Genomic DNA, 18,467 nt, shown 5'->3' on the forward strand with positions numbered 1-18,467 from the left:
AAAAAGGGACGACGGATCGCAAGGGAATTTTAATTAAAGGCTTACTTTTCATTATTACATCACTTATAGAATAAAGATAGATAAAACTAAAATGCAGTGGTAGTCTATGTTTGTACAAAAAGTAATGGAAGATCAATGCTGTTTTATGCTTTATGAGTAAAATCTTGCATATCGAGCTTTAATATGCTTCACAAAAGTTACAGATAGATGTGAGTTAACTTATTGGAATCGAATGGCTGCTAATACTTCACACTGACAGGGCTATACGACGACCATGTGAGATAACTGAGGCCTTGAGGCGTCAGCCAGACCGGATCACAACTCTCAAGTAAACATGGAGGTCCCTGTTCTTGAGAACTCATTCTTTAGGTTTCTCAGATTGTATCAACTTTCTTGCCTTCCTTTTTTAAAACATTATTCCAGTACTTATTTTACTTGGTATCTGACTCTTTTGTACTAAGTGCAATGATCTTGACTTTATTATAAAATAATTAAACATTGTCAGACCAGCTTAACTTAATGTAGGGCGCAAGGCAAGACCCACTTCATTGAAGGTCCCACTCACACACTCTTCCAAATCAGAGTTGTCAATCAACCTAACACTCCTGTTTTTTGGGACGTATGGGAATACCCAGGGAGAAAAAGTGGACAGGCATGGAAAGGAAAAGGGCAGTCCATCCAGACAACGACCAGATGTGGATTTTCAAACACAAGACACTGGAGCCATGAAGCAACAGTGCTAATCAGTGTGCCGCTCCACTCCACTTCATAATGTCGTCTATCAGTTTTTACAGTTACAAGACTGATGGACATATTTACCTCATTGGGATTTTTTTTTTCTAATTAGAAGCCCTTGAGACCAGGAGTCCCAACATTTCCCCATTTTTTATATCTATTATTCTACAGATATCAATTTTTGTCATTTCATTACATTTTTCTTTATATTATTCCTTTTTATGCTGCTCTTTGTGCAGTATACAAGAAAGATAAAGTGATGCATTTCTAAGAAGGCACAGCAGCTGGCAATGTTACCTCCTAGTTAGTGAAGACTGGGTTTGAATATGCCAGCCCGATCTTTGTCTTTGGTTTTTTATTTTCTGTTTTCTCCCATACCCTAAAGACATAAGGGTTAGGCATCTGTGTGCATGAGTGTGCACTGCCCAGGACTGGCAAATTATGGGTTTAAGGGGTATTGAGGATTTACAGGGTTGTTTTATATACTTGTATATAATAATAATAATAATAATAATAATAATACATTTAATTTATGTTGCGCCTCTCCCATGCGCGAGGTGTTTCACTAAGTCTCAGAAAGAAGCAGCAGAGTATATGTAATATTGGATAGAAATGTTTCCTGAACAGAACACTAAAAGAGGTAGATACAGGATAAGCAAAGCATTAAATAGCATAAAAGACAATAAACCAGAGTAAAATACAAAATTCAGTACTAAAAAAAAAGCACAGCAAATAATATCTGTGATATAATACACACACAAATTATACTGAGTATCTGGACTGAAAGATGGGGCAGAATGTCAGGTTAAGTTAAAAGTCTTCCTGAACAGATGAGTGTTAAGTTGTTTTTTAAAGGAATGAGTTGAATCAGCTGATCTCATTAATTTAGGGAGGTCATCCCAAAGTCTGGGCGCTATACAGCTGGCCCTGTCACCCACAGAGTGCAGGTTAGTGTGGGGCACAACAAGACTGCCAGAATCAGAGGACCTTAGTGGGCAAACAGGAGCAGAGTGATGGAGAATGTCATGATGTAGTCTAGTGCAAGGCAATTTAAAGTTTTGTAGATTATTAATAGAATTTTATAGTCAGTCCTGTAAGAAACAGGAAGCCAGTGGAGGTGGAGCAGGACGGCTGTTATGTGCTCAGTGTTGTTGGTTCATGTTAGGACTCTTGCAGCAGAGTTTTGAATCAACTGGAGCTGTGGTATAAGATTAGAAGCAGCATATTTATATACTATATATATAGTAGGTTCCACAAAGGAAGTACAGGCAACCTGGTTGGGATAAGCAAAAGATTCACACCCTGCCAGTATGCCATAATAGAAGGAGCAGGCACCTGAGGACACTCGGAGCAGTTCATTCCCCATACAACAGGTGGCAGTGTTCCTCAGGGCTGGATCACTTTAGACCACCCACAAGGTGACATGGGAATTAAAGTCCAGAGATGTAGCCCTGTCAGGGTCTTTGGGAACCACCAGAGGGCGCTCTCAGGTGTGGACTGCCCTGGACTGTGTGCAACCAAGAAATGCTCCAGAGCGCTGAAATAGGAAGTACAAGTACTTTCTGGGTTGACTTTAAAAGAAAGCCTGCTGCTGCACTTGGGCGAGTCAGAGTCGGGAGTCAGCGGGCAACACTCAACATGAAGGATGGAAGGAGGAAGAATATGTTTTGTATTGTGGTCAATTCATTGATCCTTACACGGGTAATTGTTTAAAGGTGTCTTAGGGAAAATAAACATCATTTTTTTTATCCCAAAATCATGTTGGGCATTACTGTGTCTGTGGTTTGGGGCTCAGTGGCACTCCCTGGTGATATATATATATATATTCTTTCTTTCTTTCTTCTTCTTTCTTTCTTTCTTCTTCTTTCTTTCTTTCTTTTCTTTCTTTCTTTCTTTCTTTTCTTTCTTTCTTTATTAATACATACACACACACACACACGCAGTGTGTGTATTTGTCTATAGCATGTAAATGCACACATGCAGCAAATACATTTGTGCATATATAATATAAATTCTCACTAGTTCAGTGTAGTCTTGACTTTAAATTATAATTTTTTTGTATAACTTTAATCTATATATAGTTTTTGTTTTAATAAATTAGAAATATATTAGCCTTAGCGCTCATTTTTATTAAAGATATTTCTGCTGGTGTGAGTATATTGCTGTAGAAGTATAAAAGAGCACTTTTTCATTTTACTTCAAAATATATTGATAATCTGATATATTATCATCACAAATATTTTTTAGCATAGAAATGTCATTTTTTCACATTAACATTTTCATAGAGAAAAGGTTCTTAGGTCATTTATCTGAGAATTTGCTATCTATCTATCTATCTATCTATCTATCTATCTATCTATCTATCTATCTATCTATCTATCTATCTATCTATCTATCTATCTATCTATCTATCTATCTATCTATCTATCTATCTATCTATCTAACAATAAATGGTAAAACAAAGACAATGTTCATTTTCATTGCATTGCGTACATTAATGATTACTGCTGTGTTTTGACCTGACATGAGTACCCTGACACTTCTTTGTGCCCTGAGACTCTTCACTGGTGGATGTCGGTTCAGTAATGGACGGCTGGATGAACAGACTTTAATGGCGTAAGGACGTTATTACTTCTGCAGAAGAACACTTTAAAATAAGTTTGTTCAATAAAATATAAAGACATTTGCAGCATGTTTTGTTAAAAACAAATGAAATTTTATTTCTACATCTTTCTAAAACACATCTCATCCATTTAACTTTTTATTAAAACGTTATATGTGATTTGTTTAATAGGTTCAACAGGTTTCAATGTCATTCGGTCCTCGATTCTTTAAAGGACACTGAAAACTTCTAAAGCAGGTAATTTTGTCGCACTTGCCTCATCTTTTGATTTAAACTGCCATTTTAATGAATTCTGATTTAACAACTCACTTTTTATTGAGAGTGTCTGATGGGAAAGTCTTGGAACCTCTAAAGGTGCTGGAACACCTCTCAGCTTTGTCTTCTGTCTTATCTTTATAAAGAATTCCATTTTCATTTAAGTTACCAAAAAAGGAGAAAATGTTCATATTTCTATAGAAACATTATTCTGCATGGAAATTATATGATGCCAAAAATAAGTTGCCAGAAGATGTAGCACTCATCATTATTAAAGCTTTCTACAAATCTAAACTCGGGGTGGAGTGGTGGCTCTGAGGCTAAGGATCTGCTCTGGTATCCAGAAGGTTGCCGGTTCGAATCCCTGTTATTGTCAAAAGAGATCCTACTCTGCTGGGCCCTTGAGCAAGACCCTTAACCTGTAATTGCTCCAGGGGCGCTGTACAATGGCTGACCCTGTGCTCTGACCCCAAGGGGTATGCGAAAACTAACAAATTCCTAATACAAGAAATTGTATAAGGTGAAATTAAGAATAAAAACAACAAAAAAAAAAACTCAGTCTGACATCCTGATAAAGCTGTTGTTTGTACTGTATGCCCCTTCTCAGGTTTGCAGACTTTTACTAGTTTGTAACTCAAGCCACTTTCCACTTTTCAGAACAATTAGCTGTGAAACTCCGCTTTAGAGAGCTGCTGGTTGCAAGTCCATGTGGGTGTAAATGTGTTTGCAGCAGTTTCTAGGTTTTAAGTAAGAGCTGGTTGAGTGTGTTTAAGGTAGAATTTCAGACACAGAATACAGAATCACCCAAATCTCCAAAGAGGACAAACCCCCCGAGGTTTGAAGCTCAAGTGTCTTAATCTGGACGTAAAAAAACAAAGTCAACCAGCCGAAATGCAGAGACTGTTTTCTTTCAAGTTAGCCAAAACCTGTCGGCTTCCTTAACCTCCAACATACTGCAGTAGAATTAAACTCATCTAAACACAAAATAAATAGGTACTCCAGCTTTTGTTGTGGTTTTCAGATGCCAGCGGGGTAAAAACTTCACACTAAAAAAACCACGGAAAATTAGAGTAATACAGATGTGATAAATAAAGATTAAAAGATAAATTCTGAGATAGAAATTTGTTGATTTTTAAAAGGCCCTAAACCTGTCAGTGCTGACCTCCCAGAATGTTTGAATGGGGAAACAAACGTCTCTTTTCAGAAGACTTTTTTTGTGTTATTTTATTGATTTATTTCATTGTAAAATGTGCTAAAATGTTTCACACCAGTTAAATAATACCTTAATTAAAATACATCACCATGCTTTACATATTACTTAAAACATAAACACAAACATGAGCAAAGACACTTTATTAAATAATTGTTTGAAACACTGCTTGATTCCAAGGTTTCTTTATTCATAGCAAGGTACCATGGGAGCCCAGCACAGTTCCTTAAGCAGCTTTCAGGCTGAATTGAGACAGCATTGAAGGTTTGGAAATTTTTGCACATCCTATGGCACTCGGTTTAATAGCGGTTATATAGTAGTTAATTAAGGGCTTTTGTTTTGATCTCTTAATCCATCCTGGGTAAATATTTCTCCTAATCTTACTAGGGTGTTTGACTGTGTTAGCCATTATGGATGTAGTGAGAAGTAAAGCAGAATGACACCTCTTATTGCCTAACTAAAAAGATTACAATATGTAAGCTTTCAAAACCACTCAGGCCTGACATATTGTAATCTTTTTAGTTAGCCAAAAAGAGGTGTCATTCTGCTTTACTTCTTACTCCATCCATAATGGCTAACACAGAGTACAATGCCCTAGTCCTAATCTTACTGAATTCCAGAGTGTGACCTTTGTACTGAAGAGTCTTCGATTTAGCTTGTTTACGACATTGTTAATATAAAACATTACTCCTTCACCGAACACTTAAATCAGAAAGGTTTTAAAATGTCAACGATAATCTGAGAAGCCGCATCACGTAGCTTGTACTGTAAATGTAAATAAAATAAAGTAATAACTGAAGTGCACTGGAAATTTGAATAATCTGGTTGGTAATTGTGGAATAAAGGCGTCATACAGAGTCCACTATAATCCAGAACTGGGCCAAAATCAGATGCTGAACAATTTATATGTTAATCCCACATTTAGTTTCCTCAGAATGTATCAGTAAATCACATTAAAAATTATTTTATTACTTTGTACTTTGTGCCACTGAAGACTTGATTTTTTTTTGAGCTAAGCATGTTACCTCTTCAGATAATCTGGTACAAAGTGAATCAGCGGCCAACAGATCGCCTGTACTGCGTGTTATGTCTGAATTAATGTAAATCACTGTTAAACAGACACATACACTGCTGTGCTGTGCGGACATTTAAAGTGTTTGGTGCAACAGCACGAAACAACTGGTTGACCCTTTATAAATTACTACTTCTTCATTACACATTAGTCACAATTCACAAACACTCACGTTTTACAGGATTTAATACAAAGCTTCACGGGCCGTCGGCTCAGGACTCCAGAGGCTATAAAAAAAGCCCACACTTCTAGGGCAAAGACGAGGTTCCGCATACATTAATTATAAGTCTAGACAACACTCCGGTATTTTTCTTGCTCTTTGGTTTATTTTTATTACACAATTAAAAGTATGTTCACAGGGCAAGTTTTCAATGTTTGAATACAGGGCAAGGGTGACCTGTGCAATGTATCTGAACAAAACACAGTAGGAATTGAAGAAAGTTCAAAATATGGACACCTTCTTCTTCTGCAAGAGCAATTCAAAGAGTATCACATGAAACTAACAGATCATTGAAGAGCATGCGTCATTAAAAGGCACACAAACAGTTTGAGCGTAATTCTGTTTTGAAATAAACCCAAAGACTCCATAAACAGCTGTAGGACCAATGGATGAAAAGAATAGGTTGATATGCCATTATTGTGCCACTTTGATTTTATTATTAATGTGTAATCTATGAATCATACCGAGTTTTGTTCTGGTTGGTTTCTACCGTGCACTTAATGTTACTACAGCTGTTGCTTCAGGCTTCACTTACTCATGACTGTGTTCAGAAAATGGAGCAGCAACCTGGTGGGCAGAGTTTATGGTAAGTAAAGCACGGTCCCCAAAAGCCCATCCATTGATAAGGACACGGCACACATGTGTTAAGAATTCATATTCAAGTGTAAGTTCTTACATTTGTGAACAACAGTAGGAGAGTTTACTGCTGTGTATATCAAGCATGTCGTAGTATTAGTATAATATAATATAATGCAGGGTGGCAGATTGGCAAAGTGGTTGGACCCTCATAGATCCAGCGTTCTGGGGGAGTGGGTCTGCTTGTGCTTTACTTTGGGTACTCCAGTGTTTCTCCCACATCCCTAAAGATATGAATGTGAGGTTAATTTGTGACTCTGAACTGGCACAGAGGGTCACACATTCAGCTCTTGGTTTGCCCAACCCTAAGTTGGATTCAGCAAGTTTAAGAATGTTATGTTATTTTGAAATGGACCACACTGCTGTGCTCTGTGTGAAGGTTTGCATATTTTCCCTGTGGCTGCAGAAATTTAACTTTCATGTAAATGGAAGTTTGATGATGGGGTCAAAAATTTGCTGCCGAGTTAAGTTCAGATTTTAATTTGAAACTGTTGAGAAAAGTTGATTTTAGCCTGGTGCCAATGTAAGTGTCTGTGGAAAAAGGAAATTGATTTTCACGTCTTAATATTACAATTTTTATGGAACACTTGCACTTTTTTATGTTGTGTAGAGCTACTAAATGATTACAGCTTAGTAAAGATGCACGTACAACAATAAGTTCAGAACAAACTGACTTCCTTTTCCAAACAAGGTGCATTCCATTTGTCTCCGGTGTGGTCCAGTACTTATCTCCATACCCTTCAAAAACAGCCTGATCTATGTCCTATGAAAACTCCTGTAGACATTCTTTAATTTAATTCAACCAGGCTGCTCTATTTGGTCACAGAACCTGGCCTACTAATTTGCTAAATGTTTGCACAACTAATTTTTGAGATACATAATTTGTTTAAATATACATGTACTCGTAAATGGTGGTACACATAAGTGTGCGTGTGCACACACACACACACACACTCACGCTCAAAGAAAGGTATAAGTGAAGATAGCTGACAGCTTGTTTGTCCTACCAGATCAGATGATAAAGAGAAGGAAACAAACACACACACACTCACACACTCACACCTAGATGTGTAAGGGTGGACATGCACAGAGGCTTTAAGCCACCCCGTACCAATCTGTCAGTCTATGAAGCTCGCTTACTTCATTTGCACCTATGTGTTTAATTTTAAACTGAATATTGTTTAAGTTGTTTATTGGATTCGATTTTCTGTTCATTTTACCATGTATTTATATATATATTTCTATTATAATGTGCTTTATACTATATGATTGTACAGTACAATCAGCTGTACTGTATTGTAGAATCTTCATTGACTGATTGACGATGGTATCCCTTAAGTTTCTATTACATGAAAGTGCTATATTGACCATTCCATGCCATTTTTTACTTTCTCGTATACAAAGTATAGGGAAGGTATTAGAATCGCCCAAATATTCGATTTCGAGATCTTGATGAATCGAAAAGTCCGAAAATACCATTTTTGGAATTATGTCCGTATGTGTAAGCACGATAACCTGAGTATGCTTTCACTTCGGTCAACCATATTTTGTATACAAGTATTAGGTACAAAATGTAGATTTCTATCAACTTCTAAGCTATTATCAAAAATAAGTTCACATCATATTATAGTAAAGCACCACAAATAAGCTTTTTTACCTCTTTTCATTTTTTCAAATAATTTTTTTGAGATAATCGCAATTTTCAGTTTGACATTCAAATAGTAATACATACATATTTGAGAATGTTTTTCCTTTACCTAAACAAAAATTTTGTGTACAAGTACTACATTAAACACATTATTAACATCACTTGCAACTTTCAACCCATTTCCGCTTACTGAAAGTGGTAATTTACCTCAATTGTTTGCCAAAATAAAATTATCATGGCAAGTGTTTTATTCATGAAGCTGCAGAGTACAATTTATTCAACTTTACTTTTATAATAATTGTTCAATATACTGTAGTATTAATTTGATTTGATTTGTATTTAATGTACACAATATAAAAATATAATCATTGTCTTGCAGTTTACTCCTCAAATATCCATTCCCATATCTGAGTATACAAGAAAGTCTAGGGGAGACCACTCCTGATTTTTTCATTAAGGACCCTGTTTTGTCTCCTTCATCGTGAGACATATATGGCTGCCTTTGACCTGATGTTTCCGTGATAGGCTTCAGCACCCCCATGACCTAAAACTGTGTTAAGCAGGTTTCAGACTTTTACATTATAGCATAATAGCCATCATTTTTTAGAAGTCACTTAATCATGTTTTAACTAAAGGGTTATTCACAAGGCAGAAAACAATCATGGATGAGACACAATCCCATCCACTCATTTAAAAGTGAGGGGAGAAACCAGAATACTTGGAGAGAAACCCACACGGACGGAGGGACAAGACACCTGGCACTTCAGCTGACTTGACTGGATACAATGGTCCTTTAGTGCTGTGCACGTGAAGAACAGGACATAAATCTGTGTCCAGAGTTGGAGTGGGAGCAGCCCGTGGCAGGAATGCTGCTAATTCAAACAGAAGGTGCTACCACATTCATCCTTCCACTTTATTAATCAAGGGTGACAGGGAGCTGGCACTTACATTTACTTTTATTCATTTAACAAACAGTTTTATCCAAAGCAACTTACCAAAGAGGTCAACATAATTGAGTAAACATCCGTGTGGGGGACTATTTTGGAACAAGCGTTACAGGACAACTTTACAAAAGTGACCATAAGTGAAGAACTCTAAAGCAAAGAGAACAACGCAAGACTAGTTATTCTTATAGCTACCAAAGACCAAGCACCAAAACCCTTATCAGTTAGAAAGATATCCGCAGAACAAGAGTCTGCAAAGGCAAACTGTGGGGGTCAGCGGTTCAGATGGGCCAATGCACTTATCACAACAGAGTCGGATGCAAGGCACTAACCAAGCCTGGAGTGGACAACGCTGCGTTACATAAGGCCAGGTTAGAGACGCCATTCAACCTAATCTGCATATTTTAGGGAAGAAATTACATGCAAGTACAAAATGCTCATGGAATCAAAGAAAATGTACAAACTCAATAATAGACCACGAACTGAACTCTGAAGTCTGAAGCTATGAGGCAACAGTGCTAACCACCCAGCGTTCCTGTCCTCTTCATTAGTCGTGAAATTCAGACAGACATTCAAGGTGCTAGTTTCTGCTGCATTTTTTAAATAATACCAAAGACAATAACATTTGAGGAATGAATAATTAAAAAATGTCAAAGCCTGAGATCGAATGCAATGTTACATAATGAACAAATTGAATCTAGAAAAACAAATGCTGTGTGATTGTCATAGCAAAACAGCACACTCAAACATATAAAAAGAAAAAAAAACATTCGCCAAATGAAAATAACCAGACATAAATCACACAAAAAAATGTCTACTTAGGTCAACAAGCTTGGTAAAAGGCTGTAAAATAAACCACCATGACAATACAAACTTACGAAGGCTCGCAGGAGAACGTCGAGTGTGCACACGGCCGGCCTCCTCCTTTGTCATACTGTCATTCACCAGCCATTGTTCTAACCCATTTTCCTGACCTAAAACACTTCTTTAGAGGACATGATGCTGCACGTTTTAGTTACTATTGCTTTACATCTCGGTATCTTTCCAATGCCACTTGCTGCAACATTATCTTTCCTTGTTGCAGCACTATTATGTTTAAAACCCTCAAATTTATCTAACACCAGCTGCAATTTACACTAAAATCAAAATAAACAAAGAAGCACAGGTAGCCAACAGATGTTTGCTTAAGCCATATGTCACTTTTAAACACATACTTAATGACATTTACTTACTTATATTGTCTTAGAGGTAAGTTTTCAAAAAATATACAATAAGGTCGCACAGTGAAAAGTCATTAATCACTATTCTTGAAATTTAGTTCAGTCACAGCATCATCCATCCATCCATTCATTTTCAAACCCACTCATCCTGAATAACATTGTGGGGAAGCTGAATCATCTCCCAGCAAGCATCAAGCACAAGGTAGGAACAATCCGTGAACAGACTGCTAGTCCATCGCAGACTGAACACAGTATCAATTAATTTTTATTTTCTATATCACAAGGATCTTTACAAATCAAATGGAAAAACAATACAAACTAACACAAGATAACTTTAATACAGGACCACAACGTCAAAATTAAAAAGACAAAACAATTAACAATCAGGGGGATTGTGGGCAATTAACAGTAAGGGTTAGCAGACGACACAGAAAAAACGGCATGAGCACGGTACGTAAGTGTCAACTGAAATAAGATTTCACAAAGTAGAAAAAAAGGTAGACTTTCATGTCAGATCTGAAGGCTAGCGATCGGGAGAGCTTGGGTGTCTGATGGCTTCACAATGGTGGAGCTGTATGGACAGAAAAAGTATCCTCTTTAAGTTAAGTGAGCGGTCTGGAGGACGAGTCGATGTTGGGTTACAAAGTCATGCAGATGAACTAACAGAGGCGTCCTGTGACCGCTACATGTCTGAATCAGACCGGCTGTGCGTGAGCTTAATAAATTAAGATGAAGACAGGCAGGCAGGCACACAGATAGATAGATAGATAGATAGATAGATAGATAGATAGATAGATAGATAGATAGATAGATAGATAGATAGATAGATAGATAGATAGATAGATAGATAGATAGATAGATAGATAGATTTTTGATCTTTAGATTGTTCTAAATTTTGTTTTCAGTGTATATATATCATTATGTTACTTATGTGATATAAAGTGTTTACATAAAACACATTTTACATTATTTAAAAAAATAAAAGATAATTAAAGAAACAAAAGTCACAAAATAATAGTGCACATCTGTTTCCTATTATTTATATATCATCATTTTCAACTTTAAAGGTCTGAGTATATTTACAGAAAAATAATGAATGTATGTCTTACCTTTTTACAATATTTTAAAAACAATTAACAATTTTTTTGCTACTTCACCAAATAATTTGGCTTTCACATTGTGAATTTCATTTGACCAACAATAAAATTAGCCCATTTCAATGAATGCTGCTTCTTGTCAATGAAAATGTATTATGAAATTTCACATTATTTAAAAAAAGCAATCCAATCTTAATAATGTACCTTCCAAAAAAGGCCATGATCAGCTGAAGCCGAGTGCAAAACGTGAAACAGTGAAGAATTCCACACACAGATGTTGCATTCCTTATGTGAATTAACTAAGCCACTTTAACTGGTTTAATAAAATACAATGAGATAGAAACAGAGGAGCAGATAGATAGATAGATAGATAGATAGATAGATAGATAGATAGATAGATAGATAGATAGATAGATAGATAGATAGATAGATAGATAGATAGATAGATAGATAGATAGATAGATAGATAGATAGATAGATAGATAGATAGATAGATAGATATTTCAAGCACACATTCCACAATCCATTGCGTTGAAACTGCACACATAGACTAAAAAGGATAGAAATGTTTGCTTGTAAATAAACTGAAACATATTGTACAGTAATGAAGATTAAAAATAATAATAAATTACAATTCAAGCATTTTTCATTAGCCTTCCAAACACTACTATTGGCAATTGCATTAAAAAGTATGCGTCCTTTTAACCCAAAACGATGCATAACACTGGATATTTAGATTCAGCTCCCGGTTGGATGCTGTTTGTTTTATATAGTGCCTTTTATATGGAGCATTATCAGCGTCATAAAACAAATTTTCAGACAAAGGGAAGACAGTGATGCACCGAGTATCCATCGAACTAAAGGTGTGAAATTGTCTTTGATTGTGTAACTAGGACACAGCAATTTTAACAATTTTGTGGCTGCTTCCTGTTAAACTTTGTTTTAGCAGCTACTTAAAGATAAAGAAATCCCCATCTTACCCCGCATACCTTATGAAGCGGCTGTGAGTTGACTTTGAATGTTATAGGTTTATCTGACTTTACATGCCTAGCTGTTTGCCAAAGCAGACCGGTGAGATGTTGCTGGCAGATTGCCCACCATTTATCAAATTATTATCATTATTTTTTGGTCTCAATGAAGACAGAAAACTGTTTCCACTCAGTACAAACTTTACTCAGCCAAACCCTTCATCGCACATTAACACTGCATTTTATTTTTTCATTCCCCTTTTTTCTGGAGAACAAATGAATGAATGAATGAATGAATGAATGAATGAATGAAGCAGCCACCTATCTCTGAGTCTTCTGGATCTGCCTTCACTACACAGACGTATGATTCCAAACTAACAGACAAGCATTAATCAGTTGTAAAGAAGCAAGGAACGTAAAGAAATTGATTTTAAAAAGAGTTTCTTAACTCACCAGCTCACGGTTCTGCCTGCCTACACATCCTCCTGTGTTCACCAGACTAACTCTTTGTGGCTTTGCTAAACTCAGCAGCGCGTCTGTATGAGCAGGTGTCATGCTTTGGTCATCACAAAGAATGAAACTTCCTTATCTGACTGATGCTAGCTATTGGACTGACTTGATATTGGCAAATGACTACAGTTCTGAGGTTTACTAGGCAGACTTGAAAACAGTTAGTTAGTCCATGACTGAACCCTCTAGGACTGGCAAACATGTCAAATGTCAAGAAGAAGAAAACAGTGCCCATTTTAGCTACTTCTTTCACTTACAGAAAAAAAGGCACATTTTTCTACCTACCTGATCTAAATGTGTGCAGGTAAGCCTAAAATTTTAAAGATGAGACAATGCCCCTTTATAATTGAGCCAAGAAAAGCACGTGGTGCAAGGGTGGTCGGATTATTGGGAGATTTGATTGAATGAATTGTAGGGTGGCTTATTGGCATCACAGGCAGCACAACTGCTTGAAGATCAGTTTGATTCAATCATCGTGTCTTTATCTTCTCTGTAGAGTTTGTGTGGCTTTTAACCCAACTTAGACTTCCAATCATCCCCAGACGTGTTCTTACATTGACTAGCGTTACTAAATTGCCCTTCTTTCAATATGGGTGTGCCAAGAGAGGAATTAGCACCCTAATTTTTACCCATAATGGCTAGGGTAGACAATGGTCCTGCCTGACCCTAACTCAACAAAGCAGGGTCAGAAAAGGAATGGCCAGAAAAATGGAGGAACGTGTGCTGAGTGGGTTGCCATCATTACCAATCAGTTTACTTTGATTCTGAGAATGACGCACCCTATTGGTTTATTTCTGATTTTATTGGCATTTACCTTGTAGTATATTTTGGCATGGTGGCACAGTGGGCAGTGCTGACACCTTACACCTCCATCTGGCCCAAGCACTGTCTGTGTGCCATTTGCATATCTCCACTGTGTCCCAAAATCGTGTGCATTGAACTAATTGATGGATCTAAGTTGGCCTGGAACGTATACATGGATGTGTCTTCTGATGGACTGACATTCTGTTCAGATTTGGTTCCAGCCTTATTCAGGGTGGGATCTGTTTCACAGTGACCCTGAATTAAATAAAGTGGGCTTTCTGAAATTTTTCTCAGATGACCATTACCTCTGCAGTGTACATCAGCATTGATGGAGAGGAAAAGAGAGGAAAAGAAACTTGAAAGGATTGAAAAGAAAATGTGAGGTGGGCATTGGATGTGCCATTTGGGAAAGAGTTTGAGGAATGGTGAGGAGATGAGAAGTGATGAGGGGTCAAGGTCAGTGAGGAAATTAGAGAAGTTACAGCAGATTGAGAGGATATGGACATGTTTTAGGGGGAAACAAGGGTGAGATGATTGAGAGGGTCCGGAGTAGTCCTGTCACAGGGAAAAGGCCAAAGGGCAGAGAGAGACTGAGACGAGGGAACTGTGTTGGAAGAGGATGTGGATGGAGGTGACTTATCTAGACAGCCCAATCCTAGCAAAGGGATAAAATCAAAAAAAAGGAAGGACAGGATATATAAAAAGCCCTGCCGGCACAATGAATCGACTTACAGCAGAATTACTGAATTACATGAAATCAGCACTTTGGGTGGAGGATGTTTGAAGCTGAACTCAGTTCAATAACCACATCCACCGGTGGAGTACTCTATTATGCTCTGATTAAAAACTTTTGTGTTTACTCTTGTAATTCAGCTTTCCATTAACACCATATGCAGTCATAAAGGAAAAATATTGTGCCGTCCCCAATGCCTACACATGCTTAGCATGCGGTCTTCTCTGAAAATGTGTTTGTCCGAATTGCATCAATGTAAATTAAACAAAATGGGATCCTTATCACTGACAGCTTGTGCCATAACACAGCTTCTGTTTGTCCATCTGCAGCAACTTGGGACTGTAGTGACCTAAAATGGAAAGCTTCTGAATTTCAGATTGGTTTTAAATTGTTGTTTTCATTTTAACAATGCACATCACAATAAATCATCAAGGACATTTCTCTCATGCAGAGGAAACAAATTGGCTTCAAACCAGCCTGCTAAATCGTCTGATGACACTTTTCCACTTTTTCATGTAAGAACTGAAGGTAAATGCTTATCTTCACAGAAAATATTAAATGTCGTCAAGTGTGTCATGAGACCTCACGTGAGAAATAAATGTCATTAAATAAGTGGGTGGGATTGTGCAGTACATCATAGTTTCCTTGTACAGAATGAGCTGAAGTTATACAATTGGATATTAAGTTTGATTTGTCATTATACTGTACAAGAAAAATTTTAGTCAAATATGTTCTCTACTTCAGAAACTGAAGAAATGTAATCCAGATCAGCACTGTGTGATGGAGCCCATAGTCAATCTCAGGATCTTCAGACATGAGGCAGAAACCAGCTTCAGAAAGGGTGCCAGTTCATCATGGGGGATTTGTTCTCTCGGTAGTTGTCATCATGCAAATGTATCAGAAATAGTGAAAAATGATTAACCAGACCACCAAACTCAAACCTTCTGAGGACAGTTATGGCCAAGGGGGAAATACAATGTGCAGCAATGAGTAATATGTAGTCCAAATAACTATGATATTTAGTAATGCCAGTGTTAATTGATGGCAATCTGACACTTTTTGGCATATGCCATTTGAGGAATAAAAACTACAGTTTGAAACACTTGGTTTTCATGTGAAAGGAACATCTACAGTACTCGGCCAGTGGTACACTTTACCTCGAACCTCTTATTATGTGTACTTACACTAGAATTGCCAGTCCGACGGCAGACAAACCAGGCACCATTACCGGGCACTGGCTGTGCAGCAGCTCATATAGTGATAGAGGTTATTAGTTATTACACATTAGTCATTTTGATTTCATATGAGATTGTGTGCTTAACTATGCTTCTATTATTACTAAACTGTTATTTATGTTACAGAATTACAGTGTTATGTGCATTGTGTATATGTGAGTGTGACAAGTGTGTCGTTTTAGTAACTGTGTACTTTATGTAACAATATGGGTAACTACACATTTATTATTTTTACTTCATAACTCCCTGTGTATTAACCCATGCTGTTACTTGAGTTAAACAGTTAATAAACAAAACTTAGTTAATATTCAGTGATGATCAGTCTAAATACAGTCTAACTGGATACTGACTTTTAACTCAACTGTCACTTGAAGAACAGCGTAGTACCTACAGATTTGTCTCTTTCTTTTATTCCATACCTGATAGTTTACAGACATTTAGTATTACTTGAGTTATATGATTAATGCACGGGTATTATTACATTGTACATGCATTGTCATTACTCAGTAATTACTCATATAACATCAATGTAACAAGACATCATGCTGGGAATTCAGACGATGATATCGGCACCCGCACATGTCTCATTTTTATTTGGTATGCTGTTACCAATGCACAGTATTAGTGACTAGACTGTTAATTACAAAGTGTAAGTAAACTGTAATTAATGACAAGGTCATAAAAGTGTTGCTTAATTTCCACAATACTGTATGTAACAAGCCTTCTTCTATTTTATTTTTTTTATTCTAATACACCAGGCCTGGGCTGGCTGCACGTCTTCATGCACAATGCACTATTTTTCTGAGATGAAAGGGCAGCCAGAATGCTCTCATGATGCCTCCCTATGGACGTTGCTTAATGGCTAAACCAGGGTCCTTAAACTCCAGTCCTGGAGGGCCGCATTGGCTGCAGGTTTTCATTCTAACCCTTTTCTTATTTAGTGACCTGTTTTTGCTGCTAATTAACTTCCTTTGAATTAATTTTAATTGACTTGTTTTTTAAGATTTGTTTCCCTGAATTTCTTCATCGTTCCTCTGAATTGCTTCATTTCTTTCCTTAAACGGCACCCAAAAAGAAATGAAATGTGAAGTGAGTGAAGCAACAGAAGACCAACTAAGTCAGGGCCTCAAACTCCAACCAGTTGCTTAATTAGTTCGTTATAGTTCAAGCACTTTATTGTCATTGTGTAACACAACAAAATTACTTTTTGTGACAGTCTCAAGGAGCATTTAAAGAAAAGTCAAATAATTCCAAATATGTCGTATACAGTGTTAAGTGATCAAGTAACCAGAGCAAATTATTATTGCTCAAAGTACAGCAGCATAAATTGTTATTGCACCTGTTAATGAATAGTACATTACATATTATATATTGTATTACATTAGTATATTGCACATTACCAATATAGCTTACTGCACACGTTCAATTAAAAATGATCTAAGGCCGGATTTATATTTCATGCGACGTGACGCATGCTGCAGCGGACACTCCTGCTACGCAAGCGTTGTACTGTTTATACTTGCATGCATACTTTACGTAAATCTGGAAGAATCCACCAGGTGGCAGTGCGAGATATTATCACGGTGAGAACAGGTTCGGCTTCTCTGTGTTGTGAATTTCCTGGAACACCCATTAAATTCCAATGACACCTTACTGCAATATCTCTGAAAAGGATGTTTTATGATTAAATCCATCAATCCAGGGATTTGTCCATTTCAGCTAGCATTGGGTACAAGGCAGAAACAATCTCTGGACGGGGCATCAGCTCATCGCAAGGTGAATACAAGCACACACATACACGCTGGTGTCATTTTAGTGTCACCAAATCTGCATATCTTTGGAAGGAAACCGGAGCACATGGTGGAAACCCAGCAGGAAAACATGCAAATTCCAGGCAGGGAATACCAGCGACGTGACTCTCTGTGAGACAGCAGTGCTACCGCTCCACCACCGTGTCACCCCCATGTGTGTAATTATTAACAGTATTCATTATTTAAATGAAATTAACGATTTATCTGTATAATGTAACATACATGCTTCAATGCATTTCATCATGAAAGTGATATCAAGTATAAATCTAAGGATTCTAAAGGTGCAGAGAGCTGGAATATCATACATTTAATGTGCTCAGTGTGGTGATCTATTGCCACTGCTGTCAGTACCGGAGGAAGCCCTAGAAAAAAAGACGGCACAGAAGATGGTATGTGAGACTTTTAAAATGTATCGTGTCATTACAATAGGGAATATGCAACGCTTGAATATAAAAGCACCACAAATGCATCTATATGTCTGCATTTTGCTTCACCACTTTGAGCGATTCATCAAACATTGAAGCGTGCACACCGATCTCGTAGGATCTGCAAAGCGGCTTTCTCTCACATGTAGATAGTAACCAGAGACTCTGACGTCACATTCCAACTTTTAGCGCACTGCACCCCCCAACTTTTTGCTGGTACTGCAACTCGCGCACGCGTCGCATTAATTTCTGAGGACCTCCTCAGAGGATGCATCAAATGACGCTGGAAATGCGTGGCAGCCATGATGCAGGCGCTTTCGC

The 18,467-nt window shown here is 37.3% G+C and overlaps 1 protein-coding gene across 1 annotated transcript in view; it reads right to left on the reverse strand.

The window, feature by feature from the left end:
• The window catches only part of zbtb32 (zinc finger and BTB domain containing 32), a 141,749-nt gene extending 128,559 nt beyond the window's left edge, over positions 1-13,190 (reverse strand). The window contains exon 1 of the mRNA XM_028823363.2: positions 13,082-13,190. The gene's annotated coding sequence lies outside the window, so the exon portion shown is untranslated. The remainder of the gene's footprint in view (positions 1-13,081) is intronic.
• Between the last annotated feature and the right edge of the window lie 5,277 nt (positions 13,191-18,467).

The sequence above is a fragment of the Erpetoichthys calabaricus genome, chromosome 17 (genome assembly GCF_900747795.2).
Source record: "Erpetoichthys calabaricus chromosome 17, fErpCal1.3, whole genome shotgun sequence".
Classification (NCBI taxonomy): Eukaryota; Metazoa; Chordata; class Cladistia; order Polypteriformes; family Polypteridae; genus Erpetoichthys; species Erpetoichthys calabaricus.